The sequence below is a fragment of the Thunnus albacares genome, chromosome 16, assembly GCF_914725855.1.
Source record: "Thunnus albacares chromosome 16, fThuAlb1.1, whole genome shotgun sequence".
In the NCBI taxonomy this organism is placed as follows: domain Eukaryota; kingdom Metazoa; phylum Chordata; class Actinopteri; order Scombriformes; family Scombridae; genus Thunnus; species Thunnus albacares.
In genome coordinates, this window is record NC_058121.1 from 2,138,427 (window position 1) to 2,164,240 (window position 25,814).

The 25,814-nt window shown below is 38.8% G+C and overlaps 1 protein-coding gene and 1 long non-coding RNA gene across 5 annotated transcripts in view; one reads left to right on the forward strand and one right to left on the reverse strand.

Moving 5' to 3' along the window:
* Window positions 1-5,521: 5,521 nt before the first annotated feature.
* Window positions 5,522-7,122, reverse strand: LOC122965427. The gene is made up of 3 exons (XR_006398226.1): window positions 7,036-7,122; window positions 6,051-6,215; window positions 5,522-5,971 (listed from the first exon to the last, which is right to left on the reverse strand). It is a non-coding gene; the product is annotated as an uncharacterized LOC122965427 (long non-coding RNA).
* Window positions 7,037-25,814, forward strand: part of ankrd6b (ankyrin repeat domain 6b) — a 53,430-nt gene continuing 34,652 nt past the window's right edge. Inside the window, exon 1 of one of the 4 annotated variants that reach the window (XM_044329515.1) lies at window positions 7,037-7,275. The gene's annotated coding sequence lies outside the window, so the exon portion shown is untranslated. The remainder of the gene's footprint in view (window positions 7,276-25,814) is intronic. The other 3 variants (XM_044329516.1, XM_044329512.1, XM_044329511.1) reach the window with 3 other exon arrangements.

The window sequence follows — 25,814 nt, forward strand, 5'->3', positions numbered from 1 at the left end:
TATGTGTAAAACTGGTGAGGTAGCCACTTAAAGGCTACTATACTTTTTGTGACTTTCTGTTATTTATATACTGTTATGATGTCAGACATCTATGTTAAACATGGTCAAATTTCCATAACTTGAGGTGAACATATGTAGAAATGCTCCCTGCCACAGTCAAAAATCGGGTCTTCGACCTGCGCTGTCTGAACAATTCATTTGCATATAACTATAAACATTTTTACGTGTTAAAGACAGGTCAGTGACTAACTTATTATTTTGCTTTGTTTAGGCCTAAACCCTTTAAAGCTAAGTCTCATTAAAATTGCCGATTTAAATGAACTTGGCCTTTAAAAAAGATGTTATTTTACTAAATGTAAAAGATAAGTCAATAAAAACAAACACTCTTGATGAGCTAGTATTCATTATGTTAATTACAAAGTCTGTAGATACCTAAAAAAAAATTGTATGTGCTAGAAGAACTACATTTAATACTCTACCAACACAGTACTCCAAAAACTCCATTGGTTTATGCATAATGATACTGTACACACTGAAATCACATTCAAAAACCTTGTGCTTTTTCAGTAAATAGACAACGTTCTTAAGGGGAGCATTAACACAGCATCCAAATCAACCTCTACTCACCATGTTTATTGCCTGTCATTGACACCATCCTTGATTGGGCTTGGGCACAGGCCTGTTCTCTGCCCCTCCCTTTCTGAAATGTCTCATCACCATCTGCTATCTGCCCCCCTCCATTCAGTGAGTGGTGGTGTACTGGGGTGCATTATATTGAAAAGTGTTCCTAATATTTTGCCCTCCTCATGTATATTAATGGAATGGACAAAATATTAGGAACACCATTCAATATAATGCACTCCAGTACACCACCACCACCCACTACCACCTCAATAATACACATAAAGTAGAATTATAACCTTTCTGACAATGTCGACAAAAACTGAAACTGTATAAGCTTCATAAATGTAGAATTTACAGCAGAGCTGTTGTATTGGATCTCATTAGACTGCACAGGTGTTCCTAATAAAGCTGCCAGTGAGTGTATGTCATAATTCATGTCTGGAGGGGATCTTTAAAGTCAATCTGTTTATATGATGGCATCAATCCTGCACTATTTCAGTGTTAATTCATATGTTCCCATCATGTAATTGTTGTGACAACATTTGCACTGCAAAGCATTCAAGGAATAAAACATGAAATGCCACTTTTGCGCCAAAAAAAAAAAAAAAAAAAAAAGTTGGAAAAGAGGTAGTGATGTAGCTTAATGAGTCCCAGTAATCCAAATATTTTGCATGGAAAGTTTCTCTGTGCTCACTGAGAATCAGATTTTAATGGGTGGTCCTATGAGCAGGATTTGTGACATTACAACTCAATCCTGGTCTGGGAATTATACATGAAACAACAAAGTTGGAAAAGAGGAAGTGATTAAATGAACTGAAAGATTAATTAGTCCCACTGATCCAATGTTTCCCACAAACAGGCAGAATGCCAAGTTCTAACTGGCCAGTCTGATGTGTGTAGAGGTGTGTGTGTGTGTGTGTGTGTGGTTATTTTGTAGCAGCCTGGTCTCACTTTCATTCATTTTGATTTTAAGCACAATTTCTAAGACCCAGTTTCCACTAAAATACTAATAACTTGCTTTGCGCTGCCTAATCTGAATGACCCTCCCACCTGCACTGAGAACCAAAATACCACACACATAGGCAAAGATGGTTTCGACTGTCTGAGTGCTGCTTGCGCTGGTCATTGCACAGCCATAAAATCAGGGCTCTTTGTCCCCTTATGGATATGTAATCGATTTTTTTTATATTTGAGAAACCTCCCTAGGTTTTTCTGTTAGACATTTATGCTTTGGGACTGTTTATCTTGCCCTATATATAGAAGCATACATTCAATCGCTCAAACTTGGAATATCAATTATTTAGTGAGAATATATACACTCTCTTACAATGGTAAATGCCTAATTTTACAATAAAAGTCTTCGATTTGTTCTTGTGAATTACAGCAACAGTGCCTTTGCTGCTGAAGTCAAGACAGTCAAGATCATCACTGAATCAGAAAATATTGAATAATGTTATTCACTCATCTCACCACATGATGGCACTACGTGGTTATCAAACTCTTGATAGCATTACATCATTCTCAGGTATGCTTTTGTTTGTTGTAACATTCAATGGAATATTCAGAGACTTTTGTTACTTTAAGTATACAAAGAACTGCTGCTGCTACTGTTGCTGCTGCTCAATGGCAAAATACATCCTGTCACATTTATAGGCCCTTATCATGCAGACAGAGCTGGCCCCAGGCACATGCAAACTAAAGGGCCTATTAAGGCCCTGCAGCCACCAACCAGTAAGTTATTTTGGAATGAATTTTTCAATCGTTTTCAAATATTCTGCACATTAAATTATAATTGAGCTATAATTCAACACTTTGATGTTATTCTAATTACAAATGTTTTCGGGTTTCTCTGAGCTTTTAAAGCTGCATTAATCAATATTTTTAAATTGTGGATCACATGATTATGTCTAATGTGAAAGGTGATGCTCTTACTGATGGACCCACATGGAAATATCATCAAGCCTGCAGTTCACCACAGTACTACTGAGCTTTTTAGCTTCTTGTGGCTCATTGTTTCCACCCTGCGAACCAACACCAGCATACTACCTGCCCAGCAGACGACGTTTAAGTTTATACGTTTAAGAAGATAAGATGAGGCTTCATTCATCCAAATTAGTCACATCAAGTCAATATCTTTCAAAGTTACTGTTTCTTTTTATTATGATCCTTCTACTGCAGCTGAACAGGAAAACATTCTTATGATACACAAGTAAGGATTTATTCAATAAAAGACTGTAACGTTGGAAGATATCATCTTTATTTGATAAACTCAAGCTTCATATTATCTTCAAATAAACTTCTAAATAAATTTTTGCACAGAAGGAGGACTGTGGATGTTGTCCCTCATCACCTACATAGTTAAGTACATTATTAGGGGATCTTCTAATGGTCAGTATGAACAGGAGGGATGATTAAGAAAACCCTATTTCAGTCTTCATTTAGACACCTCACTGTAATTGAAAAATTGTGAACCTGTCCTTTAATTTTATCCGCTCCTGACTTACTGCAAAGCAAGTTTTCACCTTGCTTGACTGTGCAGTCCGTCTTTGCCCCACAGTACCCACTGTAGAAGCATTAGCTGATGTTAGCTAGCAATGTACACACCAGTTGTGTGTGCAGAGACCTGTGTAGTGTTAATGTGACAGTTCAGACCCTGAAAAAGTAGAAGAACTCCTGTTCTTTGATATTTTTCTTTAGACCTTATTATAAATGCAAATCTTTTTCACTCAAGTTGAAACATTTTCATCTAAAATTCACTTTGTGTTCAGTATGAAAATATGTTTGACAGTTATGAGACCATAAAATGCAAATGTTGGTGCAGTAACATGATGATGTGTGAGGGGATAAATCCAGCTCTTCATAGGTCTCAAAAGCACTGGCCTACATGTTGTTACACATACAAGTGAACTAACAAGTCTTAAAAACTACTTAAATGTGGGGCGTTCTGGTCGTCTTGGAGTTAAGATGTCACCATACACACAACATCCCCAGTTTGTGCTGGTTTGGGACCTTTGATGCATGTCATCACCCATCTCTCTCTTCTTTAATTTCCTGTCATCTCGTTACTGTCACATATCAGAAATAAAGGTAATAAAAGTAATAAAAGGTAAATATATATATATAAACTGGCAAAATATGTGTTGCAAAATCCCAGAGGACTCTTTTTACAGTAACATCAACCTTGTTTGTGGTGTTGGTGAGCCATAAACCTGCTACTATACAACGGTGACATGTGGCTGTTTGTCTTCCTTAAGTTACAAGCTTTATCTAAACTTGTGAGAGAGTGTTTATGACCAACAGTATAGATAGCACCATGTATCACATTCCAAAGAGGTTGTTATTTACACTCTGTGGCAAAATGTTGCACGTTTCCTCTGGCAAAAGTCAGGAGCCAAAACAGAAGGTTATGCGGTAATGCAGGATCAGATTTCTGCTCTGCAATTTGAGACCAGAGAGATTAAAACGTCTTTACCGCTTTTGTTGAGGAGCTCTCTGCTGAACATCAAAGGTCAGAAGCAGTGAAGAGGGCAAGAAAAGCACATGTACCTTAGCAAGGTTACTATGACTGAACTAAAGCCGCTGACATCAGCTGACAAATCACCCGCGGCTTTATGTTGAAGCTCCAGGTCAAAAGATTACACCCATCAGGTTTCAGTGGTCTCTGCTCCCAGAGCTCTGGGAGTAAATCACACAGTCAGTCTGCTCCTTAACACAAACTCCTTCTTCTCCTCCTAAAATTGCTTGAGAATCTTTCTTGAGTTTTCTTTTATTGCCACAGCCTCCCTGCTGTGGATTTATGTTTAAAACACAAATGGGCAGCTGCACAGAAGTTGCTTCTAGCACATCCATTGTGTGCAGATATGGCACACCTCTTCTTTTTGTTACCTTAGACTATTTCTAGAGCAGCACTAACAAAAGATTTCTATGACCGACCCAGATGTGAAATATCTGAAGTTGTGGAATGTGTTGCGTTGATTGTCTTTATATTATTTAGTACCGGAATGATTATCAATCAATTAATCAAGAGCAAGTCTGATAAACGAGTAGCTCTTTAAGTTATTTATCAAGGAGAAGTGCTTTACATAAAATCAAGCAGAACTGCCAAACATTCTCTGTTCCAGCTTCTCAAATGTAAGAATCTGCTGCTTTTCTCTGATTTATATAAATGTGAATCAAACATTTTTGGCTTTCTGGACTGTTGGTCTGACAAAACAAGACATTGAGGGAACTTGTGATGGGTATTTTCACTATTTGCTGACATTTTACAAGCAAATAGTTTAATTGAAAAAAGAGCGATTATAAACATAATCATAATGTTAGTTACAATTAGTTGGTTCCTGAAAATGTAAGAAATCATTCAATATGTGAGGAAAATACATTAATTTGATTTTCTTTCCCAGAATTATATGAGAAGATTGATACCAATCTCATTTTACGGAGTCCGGCTGTGGTTAGCCTAGCTTAGCATAAAGACTGGAAGCATGGGGCAAACAGCTAGCTAGCTGGCTCTGTTCAAAGTTCAAAACTATCCATACACTAACAGAAATGTCAATATGGCAGTTTGTTGTTTTAGGGGGAGTTACTGGAACGTTCTTGGTGAAGAACAACAAACATTTTATGTTTATATGCAGGTTAAACAAACAAACAAAAGATAGGCTATCTGTTTTTAGTCTTTACGCTAAGCTAGGCTCATGAAATTGATATCAATCATCTCATCTCACTCTGGAAAATAAAATAAAGAATCATATTTCACAAAATGTTGAACTATGCCTTGAACCACAGCTGATTTGACAGCTGTGTGCGGAGCCAATCTTTTTATTATTATTTTTTAATTCAAATTTATTGAATGAAATAAATGAAATGCAATTTTTCAATATGTAACAAATTATTAACAGATTATAATTACATACTGTTAAAGTCTTTAATTATTCCAGACTCCATAGATTTCCAACATTACATGTAGATGAAAACTAAATAACAACATTATGTGATTGTGAATAGATGATGTATCTCGAGAGATTTCCTTATTAAATAAGGTTAATATAAAAATATTACCTGGCAGGCACTGATTTTGTAGGTTACAGCAGCCTTTTTAATAATCTTTAATACAGAATTGTGGTATATGGTTCTCTGAATCTTCATCTGATCTACATTACCCCACACATCCTCCGGTCTTTACTTCATTCTCTCACTGTGAAATCAACACTGGTGAGCACTTTATATGCGTGAAGCTGTGGCTCTTTGCATTGTGGATGGATCTGAACAAGCCCTCAGGTCAGTGCAACACAATTTGGATCAGCTCTCATTCCTCTGACTCACTGGATGAGACAATGACGCTTCCATATAGCTGAAGAAAGTGCACTGGTGTCAGCAGAGGAATCAACAGAGAATCATAAATGGACGGTTTCACTGCATACAGTACTCACTTCTCCAATATCCAGTTCCATTCTTTGGGAAACTATTGTCTTAGGCTGACAGCAGATGAAGAAGAGCACAAAGAGGAGTGGAATGAAACATCCAAGTTGCTGCAGACACACCCTTCTTCCCCAGGACGGGGCCCCATTCTGGTCTCCATTGCTTGGGGGCCGGTACTGTAGATGCAAAAAGAGTGAGAGTGTCATAGAACAGGCATTTGATCAGATGTCACCGTCCTTGAGTTGAAAGGACTTTTTTACAATTACTAGTAATATCTCAGGAATGACATCCATCCATCATTTGAAAAATGTGAGACATAATGATTGACAGCAGCAAGTTAAAACAAATGATGGCATTTCTGTACAGAGTGTAAGTGTCACAGATACTCTTGTGGAACATTATGTACAAATGTAAGTATGTAGAATACCAATAGCTGACACCAATGTTTCCTACTTCAGGCATGTAGTCGCTGGATTCATCTAAGGGGTCGCGAGATAATAGGACAGGATAGGACAACAGAAAAAACATATTTCTGACACAAATTTCTTTTTTTTTTCTTCAAACCTTTGCTATATTTATTGTAAATTACTGTATTTTATCTCCTCAAGCCTCTAAAAGTTATTTTTTTCAAAAGGCCCTCTTTCGTTTGACTGGTAGACATCGCAACGTGTAAAGAGGGTCCCAGGTAAACACTTTGTTTTATTTTGAGGGAATACAAGGAATGAAAGGTTATCTGAGTTGTTCCAATCAAATTTGTGTTATTCTAGTGTTAATTTCAGACAGCACCCAGGGGAGATATCGCAGTTTAACTGCCAAAAATTACACCCCATTATGATTTTATTAGGCTATGAAAGCTTGTTTGACCTGTGTAATGACTGATAAACATAGTCTGTAGACCCCTGGAGAAACAAAGCCACAGCACTAGCAAAGCGTTGAGTAAAGAGTCTGAGTGTTGAGTGTTGGACCGGAACTCGTTTCATGTGAGGAGAAAGTTACCAGACTCCTTCTTAACTGTGTCTTCTTCCTCTCATTTCTCAGCGTTGACGGGGTCTGTCAGCTGGTCTGTTGACATGCAAATTGTACAGAGAGGGAGGGAGGCGGTGGCGGCACAGAGCTCCGACAGAAGCGACCGTGTGTTTCCCTCAAACAACATGCCCTCCGTGGGACTGTCGGACTAGCCAGCACCGTCTCCGCCTGAGACCGAGTCCACACTTTGTGAGGCAGTTTCTCTTCGAGGTAAGTCTCTTTATTCATTATTTGTATTTTGCGTGTTTTACTGTAAATTATGTGGGTTTACATGGCTGATTTTTGAACTGCGTACATTGGGGGTGACGAGGTCTGCGTGTGGGATTCTGCTGACTTGAATTACGCTCCTTTGACTTCCCGAAGTGCAAAAAAATCACTGCAATATTCAAATAATGTTTGCTAGCTAGCAGCCACAGTGACTTTTCTGTAAGTTCTAGCTTCATGGTAGCCTGCCCTGATGAATTTATTGCGACTTCATCATAAATATGTTTGTTGTTTTTGTCACAAACTACTATTTCTGAAGTGTCTAACTCCTGTACCTGTATATTATTATAACGTGTTAGCCTATATGGAAACTCAATGGGGAGTTTATAGTGTTTTTTTTTTTACTTTTAGGCAGGGCACACAATTAGCATCAGACACCAGCCAAATGCTGGTAAAATATGCAAATGATGGTATATTATTCACCAGCCAAAAGAATAATGGTAATTTATTGAGTGGCTGGTAAAATTTGAACATTCACCAGCCATTTGGCCGGTAAAAGTTAATTTTAGACCCTGCTTTTAGGTGCTCTAATAGTGTGTGTTTGTCGTACATTATATTCAGTTTATTCGGTCATTTTTTCAGTGAAGAATTGAATTGAAAGGCCTCCCAGACATCCCTCAAGAAAGCTGTTGTTTGTGTCTATGCTACTCACTGTTGAATGACCTCGCCAGGATATTCCCTGTGTTCTCATTATATTCACACTATTCCCCATAAGGGAGTTGCTAATGTTACAGCATATTCTAACAAAATGTTTCATTATTTAAAAGGTATGTTTTGGTCTGGACTCAGATGAGTTCAGTGTAAGTAAGAGGTGTCTGACAACCAGAATAAATCAAGGTATTAATAAAATATTAATTAGGAAAGTAGGAGCAAAATAGCCTGTGCTGTATCTGATTCAAATTATACAGCCAGTGAAAAAATACCAAGGAAATGTGAAATAAAGTAGGCTTAAGTGAAATCCTCTCTGCAGCATGGAACTTAGCCTAAGGCTTAACCTAAATATTTAAGTCTAGGAGGGTTCAAATTGAGGGTGTTTAACAATTCAAGCTGGTTAGAAGATATGAGCTTATTAAGAAAGGCTGGTCAGTAATGTGTTATAATGATAATACCTCAACATAATACAGCAACTTCCCCCCAGAAGGCAGATGAAGGGGTTGTTGTGAGCTCGCAGCAACCTTGATGAAGTGCATTTATTTGAATGAGATTGTTTATAAGCTTGCAGTGTCTCAGGTGAAGTCAGGGTCCCTGTGAAATGAGGATTCTTCTAGAGGTTGACCTAGTGAGACAATGTAAAAGTTTGACTTTTCTGCTGCCTGTAATATAGACCGACAAAAACACAATAAATTCTAATATATATTAGTGTCTGGCACTAGGAGGTCTCAAGTAAATCTTCAGGAATTACAGGACCAGGCGTGTGAGATATGAATGAAATCCTCTGTCATGATATATCATTTGATATTGTGATATTAACGCATATTGCAAAATTTCTGGATCAGTTGATAAAATAACTAGACAGGAATCAAAGTACGTCATTGCAATAATACAAAAATAACAATAATAATAACAATAAAAAAATACAATATTGCCATTAAGAAGTGTTACTCTTTGATTCTCATCATAGCCCACAATTGCTTAATACACCTAGATATTAAAGCAACATTACAGTGAGTTAATATTGCACTCCTATAAAGTTTGGAGACCTGAGGGGACAGTTAAAATAAAAAGAATGGGCAGAATCGATCAAACGGAGGCAGAGATATCTGGACTTTCACTCTCTTTTAGCTCTGTTTTTGCTCTCTACCAACTCCTGAGGGAAATATCTGGCTCTTTAGCTGCTAAATGCTCCTCTATGTTCACCAGCTAGTCCACAGCTAACTGTTTGTTTGCCATTTGGTGCTGAGCAGGTAGTGTACAGTGGCTTTTTCGAGCTTTTTCTCTGAAAACGATTCTATGAGAGCGCTGAGAGTGAACCAGAACAGGAAAGTTGCAGCTGGACAGATAAATAATGAGCTGAAATTTGTTAAAAAAGCTCCATAAAGCTGAGGGGAGCTGCAGATTTGGGCAAAAATTCTCTGCAGAAGCGACCCCCTTTGACATCCTGACACTGTTTTCACTTTGTCATTTGATACATTTATTATAAAAATATAGATTATAGCATCATCAGGGTTATTTTCTTCAATTTGGCAAAGCTCCTCCAGAGCCACAGACACCATTATACAACTGTTAACTCCCCATAATTAATAAATTGACATGTAGAATCTGTGATGTGCCCCTTTTTAAAAGGTGAGCTATCACAATATGAAGGGTATGACATCCCTATTTAGCTTTTTAGTACTCTAGATAATGTTAAAAGTGCTGCTTTTCTTTGTCCCTAAAAAGTAGTAGTTTTTGGAGAGAGAAGCTTTCCACCTGAACACAGCGACATGTCATGCAGCCTCGCAGTCTGTGTGAGGGTAATGAATGCACCCACGCAGTTGGAGTATGAACAACAGCCTCACCCGTCTGTCCGTCTGCTCATGTCCCCGGGGAGCTGATTAGCGCATCACTGTGCTGACGAGGTCAGAGGTCACCAGGTGTATAATGGGCACATAATGAGTCTTAATGGGCTACAGGGCAGGAGGGGGGGGGCCCGTTTTACAAGCTCCGGAAACTCAACACTGTATGAGCGGTGATTATTAGATTTGTCTGTCAGATGGTGAGATGGGGCTATTGTGAGCGTTTGTTGCCAAGTGCAAGTACATATGCTGAGATCTGCCAATTCCCATGATGCTTTGTGAGTGAAAATCAATGTTGATAAAGGTGTCACATTAGTTTTTACTGTGCTCTTTCAGCACTCTAGTGTAGTAAATCTATGATATTAATGCTGTGATGTTTTTTAAGGAGATGATATCACTTTGGAATCAGATTTACATATTAGAATTTGAAACCCAGCCTCAGGTGGCAGTATAATAGGACAAATCCTGGGATTAGCACACTATTTGTCATAGCACTGCTTCCTAGTGAGGCACTGGAAGGGCAAGTGAATAGCTCAGTGGCATTAGAAAAGGAGCCTTCTTAAGTCTTTGGCCTTGCAGGGGCTCTAAATCCCACTTAACCCTTTATTGGTAGCTTGAAACAATGAACTCTTACAGCCGCGCACGGCCTCTCGCTGTTTCTCAGACACCGCATCTGCTGTCATCAAGTTCTCCCAGTGCAGAGGATTAAAGACGTGAGGGAAATATTGGTGTTGGGTCGCTTCTTACAGGAGCCGTGTGAAAAGAGACAAAGGGCTGGTGTAGCATTGGCGTACTCTGTGTGTGTGTGTGTGTGCGTGTTCAGAGGGGAGTGGTGGGACTGCTGGGTGTGTGTGTGTGTGTGGGGGGGGGGGGGGGGGGGGGGGGGTGAGGGGGGGGATGCTCTGCCCCACAGCTGACACTCAGCTCTCACAGCTGGAGATCTGGAGTTGTGGCAGTATGAGCAGCTACACCTCCTCCTTCTTGCTCTACTTTTCGGGTGCCCATATGCAGTATGTGTGTATGTTAGCAAGGGTGTGTGCATGTACAGTAGTGAAAAACTGGTGAATTATCCTTATTATCTTGACTAATGATGATAAGAGATCACTTTATTTACAGAAGAGAAAACGTTTTCAGATGTCTCTTGTCATTGACTGCAATCCTTCTCTGTCATCATTAGACAAACAACATAAAAGTCTGTCTGCACAACAATTCTGATTTATTACAACTTGGGTCTAATGTTCATGGTGTTGTACATCACTTCTGTCAGTTATCATAACATTGTAGTCACCAGAATAATTGCAGAGATCTGGAAACACATTGACATCACTAAAAAGAAGTTCAAAACACAAGCAGCGACATGATCAGACAGGTTGGAAACAAGCCAGCAGTTTATCCGGATGATCTGAACCACTTTATTTGGAAGTAAAACTGATACTGAGTGCACCTGAAGTGTCATTAATAATCCCTCATTGCACAACTACAGTAACAAGGTTTTTCCTGGCGCAAAATCAGGCGGAGGTGGTACCGCATAGTTGTAAAACCATTTGTGTGTGTGTGTGTGTGTGCTTTCTTCTGGCCCTTGCGCAACCCAGTCATATATATATATATATATATATATATATATTTAGATATATATTTAGATATCTTCCAATACTGATAGTTGGTTGTTGATACTTGTGTTTGTCAATTTCTCTCTGCCTAAACATTTCAATTAGGCTACATAACCTACAAGTAGTACAGCTCCTTTTTAAGAAATAGCTCAGCGTGTAGTGAGTGTGCAGATGAGAGAGAGTGAGAGAGAGAGAGAGCGTGTGTGTGTGACGGTGAGGCTGTAGCTACTGGAGCAACCCACCTACCATCCTAGATCAGGCAGAGAGCGGGAGAGTTTTTGCCGAAAACAAGCACAGAGACCCGGGGAGACATGAGAGCAGCTGCTGGCTAACAGCTCCGTTTGTTTACAGCAGAAAACCCTGCTAGTCTGTGCTGTGACTCTGCTGTAGACTCACGGACACTTGAAGTTTATAACTGTAGTGTCTGGACTCTGACTTGAACTTGAAGTATTGATAAGGCACTTAATATTTTACAAATTTTTTTTATTTGATGAACGTGGGCGCTGATACACAAAAATGAACTAAATGGGTTTTATTTCTATTAAAAAAAAAAGCAAGACACATATTGCTTAGCATCAACCTCCCCTTTACAGAAATATCTGAAAGCATGACAGCAGAAAGAAGAAAAAAAATACCTGCGTTTTGCCGAATAGGAAAGCTTCTTTGAAGCTGCGTTCACATGTTCATGTAAGCTGTGGTTGCTCTGCGTGAGGGCTGGACTTCGTTTTCATTTTTTGTGGTCTTGTCCGGTTATTAGAAACGTTACAATTTTTATCCTCATTATTTTTATACATAACAAAATTTAGGGCCTCCCCTCTTAAAAATGAAGATATTTTAAGACATCTTTGGACCTAAAGTTTCAAAAAATATATATTTTAAGACTTTTTAAACATCCGTGGGGACTCTTATTTTGACAGAGGCAGCCTGGAAATTGATGGAGGTGCCCACCTTGAAATTCTCTATGCAGTAAGTACAGTGGTGGTCTGTCTGTAAACTGTGACAGATGTCTACAACAGAGAGTTAGGGTAATCATTTATTACTGTTCAGCTTTTTTTTATTCCAAATAAGTTAAACTAACCTGGAGATTGTTTATCACCTGTCTGTCTGACTGACTGACTGACTGACTGACTGACTGACTGACTGACTGACTGACTGACTGCTTGTGTTTCTTGACCCGTCTAACCCGTCTTTTCTTAGCAATGAACTTGGTGAGGACGATGTGATTATAACATAGAAATGATGATCATAACTATGAAAATAAGACCCAAGTTGTAATAAATCAGAATGATCCTTTAAGAAAATGAGAGAAACGCTTAGTAACTGACCTGGTGGTGTTACGGTGAAGAAAGGCTGCATGTGTAGCCCACAATGGTGAAGTGATTGTAAGGTACCACTAAAGGGTAGAGGCATCTCTCTCTGAGGAACACAACAGGCCTTTTCTGCTCAGTGCTCCCAGACAATGAAGCTGAGCCAGGAGGTGATTATAGTGGCTTCCAGACTGGTCAGAGCCACTGGGAGGGTCTTCCTCCTTGTTTTAAAGCTGGATCTTTTGATGCTGTTGCACTGCTAAAGAAGCTCATTCAACCAAGTAATTCTTCTACTTAAGACCATGTGAAAAGCAAAGTGTGAGGTTGTTTGTAGTAGTGATGCTTGGATAAAACTGTAACATTAACATACTTAATTAGATCAAAGGGTGAAATAAACAGATGATGCCATTAGATATCAGGCCAATACTAAGTGTCTGGGATTGTACTGAATATAACATCCAATACCACAACTAACTCTTCTTCTAATATCAATTAGCCATTATTTTCTGGATTGTTTGTGTGGTCTGTAAAACGTCCTTCAAGAGTCCATGGTCACCTTTCAAAATGTCTTGTTTTGTCTGACTAACAGCTCCAAACCCAAAGATAACTGCTTTATTATCATAGAAGAGTTTGAAAAAATAGAAAATATTCACATTTGGGAAGCTAGACCCAGTGATTTTTTTTCCATTTTTGCTTCAAAAGAAAATGCTTACTGAATATTTGATTGTCAAAATTGTTGCTGATTGAATTGATTGAGACTGATGAATCTATTTGTTGCAGCTCTAACCAAACGCAAAGAGCTAACAACTACTACAAAATAATAACTGATATATTTTTGGCATGTAGAAGTAGTGGAATATTTTGATTCTGTCCTTTTATAATTTCAGTTCATTGATGCAAACTGAGGGTCAAAGTCAAGTTCAGTATCATTACAGGATTGAATCAGCACTTTGTATCTACCAGTTATAGGGTTGGACAATATGAAGATATACTGTATATTGTCAACTGTCTGAGATATTTCTTTTCTGTTTACACCAAGGTATGTATTCCTGTAATAGTTGTGCTTTTATTGGCTCATTGTGGGCAGTGTTAAAATCACTGACCAGTCAACAGATTAGACAAAAACAGGCATTCCCATCTAGTTATTTTATCTATCGTTGCAGCTTTACAAAATACTAATATTTATTTATTTATTGGTTGGATTATTTAACAGGGACAGTGCACATTAATAAACATTGCTGTAAATGCACTAGAGACAGATGTTACAGTCACCCTAAAAACAGAACATGAATATGAGATTAAAATGACCAAGTTATTGAGACCATGTATAAGCATACAAAACAAATAATAAAATGAAGAAAAACTAATATATTAATGTTAATAAAAAAACATCATTCAGGTACTATTTAAGACATGCAACACAGAGGTTCATAATACAAAATAATAAATACATGAAGATATGAATGTTAATAGAAATGTAAATTGAATAAGACCACATTGAGCTGCATTTTTAGACACTGACTGAAACATGCAACACATAAGCACGGACATCAAAAAGCATGAACAGAATGTAAAATACATAAATCAGTCTGACACAATGACAGCAAGACCACAATAAGACAATAAGACATGCATGCTGGTGCATGAGGACAGACTGGCAGTAGCAACATAGCCAGATAGCAACAGGTGACAGCAGACAACAAGGGAAGTTCAGCACAGAAAGACTGAGGACAATTAGGTGCAGTTAAGTTTTAGTGCTGACAGAGCTGAGTACTAATTAGGCTAACTATTTCATTAAATGAGCTCTAAATGAACTGTATGTGTCAGGTCCTCTAATAGTTGCTGGGATGGATGGTTTAAGCAGGGACGTCTCCGAATCAGTGACGCCCAATTTCAACTGCAACATCCCTCCTTAAATATATATTAGTATTTTGTAGAGCTGCAAGGATTAGTCGATTAATCTATCAGCCGATTGTCAGAAAATTAATCATCAACTATTTTGATAATCGATTAACAGTTTCAAATGTTTTTCAAGAAAAAAATGTCAAATATTTGATGGTTCCAGCTTCTGAAAAGTGAAGATTTGCTGTTTTTCCTTTTCATATGACAGTTAATTGAATATCTTAACATTTCAGACTTAATCAGACAAGCAATCTGAAGACTTGCAGTCTAAAGCATTAATCGACTAATGGAGAAAATAATCAATAGACTAATTCATCATTAAAATAATCGTTAGTTGCAGCCCTAATATTATGATATAAAATGACCTATACTTTAATAGTTGTTTATTATCATCATCATTATTATTATTGTCATATTGTTTATTTGACTTTTGATAGGAGATTTGGTCAAGAACTCCTGACCAAGCTTGGAAGTTTTGCTCTCATAACTGGTAACTGGTGTGATACCAAAGACACATCCTTTCTGTAATAATAATAAATAAGTAATTCTGTCCTCTGTTGTATAAGTATATATATATATATATATATATGTATATATTCAGAATCTGTCTAAATAATGGTGAGAAAAACAAATCTATATACTATATGGATGAACTGCCCTGTCAAGAAGAATTTTGCAGTATGAGGTACACATACAGTACTCTCAGCACTTGGCTTAAAATCAAAACATCAACAGTTGTCTGCAGGACAGAAACCAGGACAGCAAAGAATTGACATGCAAAAAAATGAGTGACATACCTGCACTGTATGGCTCACTATAAGAAGTCTGCCAGCTGTGACCTGGCTCTCTCTGTGTTTGCTAGCTGCTACTGTAGCTTTGATAAGATGTTCTCATGGTGTACCAGGAATACTTAAACACCACTGTCCTCCAGATGCCACACATCATCACCCTGACCGTGAGAGTGAACCATGGTCTGAGTTCCCCCAGATGCTTTTTGTTTTCACAAGGCCACTTTTACAACATTTACATGTCATTTGATAGCACACAATGAGGAGCAAGACTACTCTTTAACAAAAATGTCTGCAAGTTTCAGACCTGTTGCTTTAAAGTGTTTTTATTTTTAGAATTTCAATGTTTTAGGTTTATAGTCTTTCTCTGCTTGTAAAAAGTCCAGTCTGTCAGTCATTTAAACGTCGAGTGAATCCCAGCAGAGTTGTAAAGGCATTACATGTTGTTATTTTGACTGATATGTTTAGGTTGACCTCTGTACTATTTCTTTAGATGGCTATCACATCTAGCTCAGCTGTCACATGGATGACAGATGGTTTATTATTTCCAGCATTGACCTCAGGATTAGCCAACAGTGTGTGTGAGCCTCCCATCTCTGCACAGCATGCTTGATGGTGATTAAACTGATAATATAGCCGTAAATATTTGCCCTGCATATCCTGGGGGTATTTACGGCCCATTTTGTCAACTGTAAATGCTTCAATCAGCGCAGATTCTGCCTCGCTGCTGCCGTGAGCTAGCTAGCACTGAAACAGATCTTGGGATTAGTGAGTGGGTCAAAGTATTGTTTTAATCTGGTTTTGGCTCTCTGTCCCTGACTTGTGCAGGAAAGACAGATGGCTGAGTTTTGAGTGAAATCCAGGGGATAGAGGGAGGGCTTCTGTGAGCCTTCATCCTGGCCACTTGTTTCACACACACATCACCTAGTCATGTCAGTGATCCCACACATCTACACTACCTTCTGCAGTCAGGTTCAGTAGTGTTCACTCAAATATCTGCACTGTTGAGAGCAGTGGAGGAGAAACTGCAGATGTTTCTGTGCTGTTGGTCAACACTCAGCTTAATCTACACAAAAACAGAACAACACTGGAACAAAAATAGATGTGTAGGGTTTGTGGTTATGTCTTTGCTGTGAGCTTTGTTTTGTTCTTGTTTGGATAACTATGAAAAGCTTAAAAGATTAATTGATAAGTCAAACGAAAGAAAATTTTTTTGATGCTCAGTGCATTATATTAAATTGCATATCTTTATCTTTGTTGTTTGGACAAAACCAAACATTCACATGTGTGAGATTGTGCTCTGGGATATTGTGATCTGTCATTTTATAACCAAATGATTAATGAAGGAGATCATCAACAGGTTAGTTGATAATGAAAATAGTTAGTTACAATCTGTTCCTCTGTGAAGATGTTTATCTTGTCAGCACTTTCATTTTCAGGAGAAAGGTTAGGTTTGGTCGAGGCTGTCAAGCGTCGCCTCCGTTTCCCGCGGCGACAGAGCGGAGCTGAACACATTTCCTCTGACAGCGATAGAGATGTTTGTGTTAATCACAGTGGACAGATGAAGGTACTCTGTGTGAATGTGGAAGTTATTCAGTCTTAAAAACACTCGTGTGAAATTGGTTGTGACACGGACTTTGTGAAAAAGTAATGTGAACGTTGTGCTTCTCTCCCATCTCCACGATCTGGATGTGAAAGGGCTGTGTGGAGTCACTGCAGGAATTATTCTCACTCATCAAACTCTATGATTTCTGTCATTGCAATCAAAAGAAACGCATCATTTCATACAAATGTGAAACACATGATATGGTAATAACGAATTTCAGCCAGGAAATGTAAGGCTAACACCAAGCTAACAGAGATCAGTGAATTTGCGGCTCACCATTGGCCCTGAGTTGGCAGATAGCTGGGTCTTTAGCTCAGAATGAAACATAAGATTTTAATGGAGATTAATGAAAGTCAAATATAGTTCATGGAGCAGAGGCTTGTAGCTTTTACTTAGTGTCATTTTGTTGTTGAAGCATCTGATAACAGCACAGAACAGAAAAGATGTCCAGCTTTAGTTGAATCTATTATTAAACCTAAAAAATAAAGTTTTATATGAGTAGATGTTCAACATGTTCAACTCCAGCAATTTCCTGACCTCAGGGCTCTGTGTCACTCAGGCTGAAATGTGTCAAACTGTCAAGCACAGGTAGCTGGCACCAATGTCTGTTTTGTAATTCAGTCAGATTGTTCCTCAAAAATCATAAACATAATATAATTCCCAAAGTAAGATATTCTAAAAGCAAACAAATCTCATCTGGAAGGGTAACTGTTCTGTCAACGGTGTTAGAATGTTGGTTGTAAGAAGGTCTGTTGTTTTTCTTGAACTGTACATCAGAGGCTTCATATATATGTAATGAGACGTACTGAAGAGTTGTGGCTGGATCAGTGAAGGCAGCGTATATCAGAGCACCATGGGACTGTATAGTAGTGCAGGCCTTCTTTATGGGGCTGTGAGAGCTCATACAAACAGAGGGAAGAGATGACCCACATAATGGGGAATGTACAGCAGGCAGTGTTGTAGCTCAGAGCGCTGAAGTTAATTTTAGTGCGTTCATACCCTGCCTCAATGCACAAAGGTAATACAGATTTTGTTGTCCAGATGGAGTGAATGTTATGTTTTTTTTTTTTTTCTGAAGCAGGATTTGCAGGCTGTGACCTCTCGCAAAGTGTGTGTTGTTGAGTGTCTGAGAACATTTAATAACCTCCTCAGGGGGACGTTTTTATATTTCTATAAACATGAAATATTTCAAAGCTGGCGTTTGAAGCGTTAAGAGCACTTCATTTTTCACGCTTAGTGCAAAACATGATGTAATGTTAGAAGCTCAGGCTTATTTCTGGGAGAGGTTACAAGTCTAAAAACCTAAATGTAGCCTTGCTTTGCCTCTCCATGAATGCTGATGTATTTTAGTAGCCATCTGCTTGATCAGAAAACTAAAACTATGTCCCCAAAAGTCATCAGCTACCTTCACACGTTGTATTTTACTATTTCAAGAGCTAAGTGGGTTTTTAATACAGATTGGACCTGCACTTGTCAAAGTGGGTGGTAAGCTATATAAACCCCCCACCCTCCCCTCTGCTAATCATTTATAGAAACCTATTATCACAGGCACCATTTTTCAGGAGGGAGTAACTAAAAAACTGCATTCCATTCCTTACATTTAGGCTAAAGAATGTCGGTGCACTTTTCAGGGTATTTTGTAGGGGTCAGTGAATGGGTCACATCTCTTCCTTATTTGTCAGATCTAACATTCTCACACCCACTAAACTTTTAATGGGGATTTGACTGGGCTCCTGTAGGATATGTTGACAGGCAGGCACTAGCAGGTACATTCCTGGCATACTTGGGATATCAACTGCTGTCCAGGGGTCTGAAAGGATGCACAGTTGCCTTCTCACCTCTCAGTCATTGTTACGGTGTCGACAGCTATCCGATGACACAGACTTCAGCGCTGCGTCGAGAACATGTAGAAGAAAGCACTAATTGTGTGTCACAGACTCAGCATTACTCACCAGTTAAACACTGTTGTGAAAGGTGTAATTCAGGGCTGTCATGGTGTTGTGATAGTTTGATTTATCTGGCACTCTTACTGTGGAAAAGCTTGTCTCCCCAGAGAATGTATTTGTGTTGCTGTGTCAGGACTCTTTACATAATGTGTCATAATGATATAATTACAGACAGTTGTTATACTTTGGAGCATGTAAGAGTTTGATGTTCAAATGTCCCCCAGGTTAGACAAACGTATTTGGAAGAGAGAACAGACGGGAACAGTAGAAGTGTTACCCAAACTATCTGTTGTAAACATCACTTCATAGTGGCATCATGAGGCCTTTCTCACTACAGAGTACAGTATCAAAAGACTGCTCTCTCTGGGATGACCATTAGGGGTTCAATGGATCATAAAACTCACGGTTTGGATCATATCAGGTTTTGAGTCACGGATCGGATCATTTTTCGGATCAGCAAATATAACTTTGCTTTTCATTTATTCTGTAAAACACTTACAGCAAAGAACTGTTGCCCATGGTCTTTAATGAAAACAATACTCAAGACGTCCAATGTTTCAATAAAATCTGAAAATATATAAAATATTTAATACTCAGTTGTTAAATTGCAATATGAGGCATGATACCTTCCTCCTTCAAACATGGTAGTGAATGAAACAACAGCCTGATGATAACTTACAAACATGAACACACGTCTTGTTCTGTAGTTTAGCTTGTTGAACGAGCCACCAAACTAACATTCACCAGGGAAGAGTGCACTGCTAACGTCAGTTAGCAGCTAGATAGCTAATTAGCTGCTCAGCAAATTAAACAGCGTGTAAACAAACCTGCAGATGTAGTTTCGGACCTGTTAGATGCTGGTTTGGTTGTTGCTCTTCAAAATCCCTGTTAGCGACACGCGGTCCACTTGTAGCTACAGCAGTTTGTTTACTTTGTCTCCAATGAAACATTCAATTTTGCAATCACTCCGCGGTTCACATGCGCGTTGAACTGTGGGGTCATCTCCTAACCCTAACCCCTAACCCCTAACCCTAGCTAGGACAAATGTTTAAGTATATTCAAAGTCTAAATTTTCCTCCATGAAAAAATCTTAAAATTTGATTTTGTGTGTCAGTAACTTTGAGTGTGTCCATGCACTGAAGTAAGCAGGTTACAGTCAGCTTTCTTCAGAATGTTGTTATCTTAACTGTCTTTTCAACTATAAACCTGGTTACTATAATAAGGATAGGGGATTAGAGAAACCTGGTTGCTCCCGGACATCAGATTTCTCTGCCATGTATACACAAAACCAGGCTTATAGAAGTATACATTGCAGACAGGGAAAGTATACTGCAGAGCAACTTGATGAAAGTAGCTTGTGGACGTCCTGTCCTCTCCACTCCAACACACACGCACCCCAAAAAAAAAATAAAAAAGAAACAAAGAAAGCAGTGTCTCAAAGGGTAGGTTCACAGTTTTTCCAAGTCTGTCTTAAACCAGCAGTCAGGTGTCCATATGAAGAGTGAAAGAGGTTTTCCTCACTGTAATCATTCCTCCTGTTCATACTGGCTATTATAAGATCCCCTTCAAATGTGCTTCAGTTTAATTGATGGGGACCAAAATCCACAGCGTGTCCACACAGTCATTTAGTGCAAAAATGCATTTAGAGGTTTATCTGAAGCTTATATGAGGCTTCATCAGTCTGAGTTAGTCACATCAAGTGGATATCTGACACATTTACAGTCTTTTTAGCATCAAATTCCCTCTTTGTGTTTCCTCGGACAGTGTTTCCCTGTTGAGCTGCAGGTGGAAGTATAGTAACAAAAAGAGGAACTTTGGCACTAAAAAGACTGTAACGTTGAAAGATGATTGTTGTCTTTTTACTACAGGGACAGTTCCTCAACTACATCTGTCTGTGCTTGTGAGCATTAGGATCTATCAAACATTTAAACAGGCCTGACCTGGTTCATGAATCTTGCTTATTTATATTTTCAGCTGTTATTTCTCATGCACTAACTTGATTCTGGGAATTCGTGGTTCCCCACCCATTTATTTCAAACCAACCAATGAAAATATTTTTGCCTTCAAAAGACCTCTAGTTGCGAGAAATGTTTTCTGTATGTAATCGTGAATGAGTCAGTGTCAGAGCAGATATGTCACTGATATTATCAAGCGGGCACCTCCCATCACAGCTGTTTCTCTAAATGAAGCCCATCACATCTCCAGCAGCCTGATAACAGGATGGAGCATGTCAGCTATCACAGAAACTGCTTTGACCCAAACATCTTTTCTTGGTTCGCTAAACCACCGTGCAACAGACCATTTTCCAAACAAATGAACAGGCTTACATGCACACTTACACCATATGCATTAGGTAACGTTGATATGAGCATGATATAATGTCCCCTGATTTAGTCACCTATACAGAAAAAAGGGTGTTCTGGTGAGTTAGAGCAGGTATGTCATTGTGATCATCATGTGATCACCACCTTTAGGTTGAATTAGGCTGATGACACCTCTACCAGGCTCAGGGCAGAATGATAGCCCTGATGATCTCAGACATCTGTGGGTAGAAGTAGCTACATCAAACCCTGTCTTACCCTGCATCGTCCAACAACTACTACATTTCACCAGCAACAAACAACAACGGGCTGGATGCATTCCTCTGAGGTCAGAGTTGAGCAACCAGGCTGCTGACCCCAGTCTGACCCAAACTTCTCCCTCCAAGGCAGGGCGCTTAAAAAGACATGAAGGCCCTGGGTGTGGACATGTTTCCTTGAAACACCTGGGTTCCCTCCAGGCTTTAATCAGGGTTCTAGTATCAACTCAAGCTTGAATTCTTGAATTAATTTAGTGTATTTATAGGATTATATAATTTATAGAAACTTCCCAGCTGTTGTAAGCATAGCTGACATAAGAATACATAGACATAATAAGTTATTTTAAGTCTCCCAGTAATGTAGCTGTTAAGACTAATGTGAGCTGACAGGTTTTCCAGATAGACATGAACTTTAAATCTGCTTCAAAGAAAAATACTGATAAAATATTTCTCAGCATAGTTAGGCTGCGGTGAAACAAACGGTTGTACTTTCTTGATCAACCTATTTTTCAGCCATAAAATGTATAATTGCTGAACAATTCTCAGTTTTTTGGTGTGGAAGCATTGTCGGAGCATTGACGTCTTAGAAAAATGCTAATGGCCCCATTTGACTTTCTCCATATAGTATAAACTTACAAATGCTCCACTGCTAATATTTTCCAGCTCTTTGTAATTTGGGTCACTATAATTTTATTTCTAACTCATATAAAAGTTCTTCATCTCCTCTGTTATTTGCCCCTTTTTCCAGGAAGGAACTAACCCAGATATGAAGATAGTGTTTGTCAGTAGCGAGCAGGTTAATAAGTATTCTCCGGGGCGTCCTCTCTCAGCCATGTGAAAAGCGAGGGCTTGGCATTTCTTGTTTTTGAACTGAGTCCTGAGTTCCTAAAAGTTTGCACAAAAGCCCTGTTGCCTAGCTGCGTGTGAGGAGCCTCACAGTGACTGCCAGGCCCTCCATTGTGTGTGCGTGGGTCTCTGACTGAACGGGATCTTCTGTAGAATCAACTGGAATGCAGTCAGGGAAGAGAATTCCCCCCCCTCCGTTCGCTTAATCTTATTCAGTTTTCAGCTGGCAGGAGGGAGTCATTCAAACGTTACCATAGTGCATCACAACCCTTTTCAGCTCAAGTGAATTGACCTCTGTGAGAGTGCAGCGACAGAGACCGCTGAGGACGTTTTCATGCATTCTTTGGTCTAATTTTGAATTTTTGGGAATGTTTCCAAGGATATTTGTTGATTGCAAACCTCAGGTCACTCTTTCATTCTTTCATGTCATCCTCCGTACTGCATGAAAACAATACTGTACTGTTTTGTCAGAGCCGTTTTTATAGGTCTCATTTTTAGAGAGTAAAATGTGTGTAGTGCAGTTCAGGGCTGGACACATTAGGGACAGTTTTTCTGCCAGCATACAGTATGTTTTTGGATACATATTTGTGAGTAATAACAAATGAATGGAGTAGAAAGTGAGATTAAACATGTTAATGATTATATTTTTACTTTTATTCTATTTTATTTTTCTTCTACCTTAGTAACTATTATTTTTTCTCTTTCTTCTACTTTATTAGTTTCACTAATAATTATTCACTTTCACTTATAATTTATTATAATTCTTGTCTACATTTCTGTTTTTATACTACATTTTTATTGTTATTCTATTTGACTTACTTTTATCTACTGTCACCTCTGTCTTTGTCATCTATACTAATATACTATCATGTTATTCCTTGTTGAAGAGGCCTGGGGGGTGGGGTGTAAGTAGGGGGGTTCAGGGTGTTCTGGGTTGAGGAGAAACATTGTAAAAACTGGAAATGTCTTGTGTATGACTTTTCTATTTGTGTACAACATACTGCTTACGTTTTGCGTGAGGGGAGATACTCATTGAATTTTTATACACTAACACCATTTTCACCATACGAGTCTATCCCACCATCCTCGTAAACCTCCTTTAAAAAAAAAATCCCTCATGCTAGCATCTGTGGCTACTACTGGCCGGTCAGCTGGTCAGAAAAGTGAAGCAATGTTGCCAGTATAAGGAACAACATGGACAAGCAAACTCCTCTGCTGTGCACAGCCAGCCAGTCACAGGCTTCAGTAGGGATGACTAGCTGACATTTTAGCCAATAACATTATGAGTTTAATAGTGTATGGCAAGGCAGGTTTCCACTGAGGAAACTGCAGTGCATGAAATTCCATTCTTTAAGCACAAGAATGTTTTTTTGAGTAGATTGTGCAGTTTTGCTGATTTGGTTATTTTACAGTTCTGATGCCAGATTTCCTTCAGGAAATGAACACCTCCAAAAAAACATACTCCTCTCCTCTGATGTTAGCTTAGGTGTGCTTTATTTCAGACGAGTTGGGCACCAATATAAAGAGCCGTGGAAAACCATGAATGCTGGTAATGTCATTACTGAGTGTGTCCCTTGGAGTCTACAAATGGTCATTTTGGGTTTCCACTTAGACAAATCTTTAGAAAGAACTATGTAGGATCCTCAAATTAAATGCCATCATTTAGAGCTGCTGTGGTATTGATTATTTCCTTACTGCACAAATTAGCAAAGCCATTCAAACTGTTGCAGTAACCGCCATGAAAAAAAATAAATTAAACCTCAGATGTTATGAAATAATTGGTTCCTAAATACTGTATTGGCCTGAATATAAGGTGACCCTCATTATAAGTTTTTTTAAAATATGGTTACATACTCACACAGTCTCCTGCCAGGGTCTTGGAAGTGGTCAAAAATGATTTTCTCCGGCAGTTAGCGTTTATACGACTGCCCGTTTGTCTTTTTGAGCTCCTTATCATCTGTCACAGTGGTATTTGGCAGCTTGACATATTCTGCAGTAGAGATGTTGAAAGACGTTTGAACTCGTTTTCAGTCGTCATGAATTTATGTCCTCTGTGGCAGAAAAACATGTTAAGCGAGCCTTCAGAAACTCCTGCAGGTTACACTGGACTAGTGAAACACACTCTCTATAAACAGACTTGAAGACACTCACATTGCCTAGCAACATTAAGGCTACAAACAACCCATAATGCAACACTCAATATAGGAGTCCATTTTACACAAGCACCCAGGAACAGCACAAAGCTAATTGGACATAGCGGCCAAACTGTGTAACTACAACTTCTGAAAGAGAAGAGACGTCTGTAAATCAGCAGATAAATGTTTTTGAGTGTCACAACCCATCACACCCCCACTAACCCAAAATACAACACACTGGCGAGAAAAAACACTTCCTGTCTGTACTCAAAAGGGTTCAAGAGTTCCATCGCCACTCCATTTCATTTTTTTAGAAGTGTAGCAACTCTTCTGTTTTAACATTGAAACGGTGTCCAGTGGAAATGAACAGCCGTGTGTATGGTAGAGTTGAGATGAAGGGCTACCGTCTTCTTGATCTGGATTTAGCCATGTAGGCCCGCGGCACCGGGAATCAGTCTTGTTGATGTCATCTGTACCATGTTACATCTCATTCTCTGCTGCATTTGCAGTAATGAAACACACCATCATTTAGAGTACTGTCGTCACAGATTAGACTCCGGGGATCAGATCGGACATGTCTCTTCCTCTGCAGAGTGGAGCTGTACAATCAGCGTTGAGTGGAAAACGCTGTTTTCACTGTCTCTCACATCCTGTCTTCCTCTCAGGTTACAGTTTGTATGTATGGCTTTTGTAATGTCCCTGTGAAAAAGAATGATTATATAGTGCTAATCCTTTTCACAGGTCACGCTACTTTTATAGTATCAGCTTTATTTGACACGCAAGCTTCCTCTTTCGCTCAGATGGAGGCGAGTTGACAGCAAATAAAGACAAATGTTCAATTTCATTATGCTCTGTTTAAATTGTTTGATTTTAATGAGTTTGCTCCTTCATATTTAACGACAGCCTTCCATAATAGAGAGCTGGAATCCCTCTGCCACAGCCAGGTTAGCCTCTGCTACAGTGCATGCTCTCCTTAATGTCTTCCTAAAAAGTCAAACATGTTCCTACTGTCCACATGCTGACGTCATACCATAGATTTAACTAATAACATTATTAATTGCTAAATTGCATTGTGTTGCTATACTTGCTGGAACAGAGTCATCATTAAAGGATAGGTTCTAGGGTTGGCGATTAATCAAATTTTATTTTCAATTACGATTTTGTCTTCCAACGATTATGAAAACAAGATAAGGTTAATCAAGATGAAAAGATGATTGTGCTGCTCTCCGTTTCACAGTGATGCTCTGGTTTTGTCTTGTGTTATAAATTCAG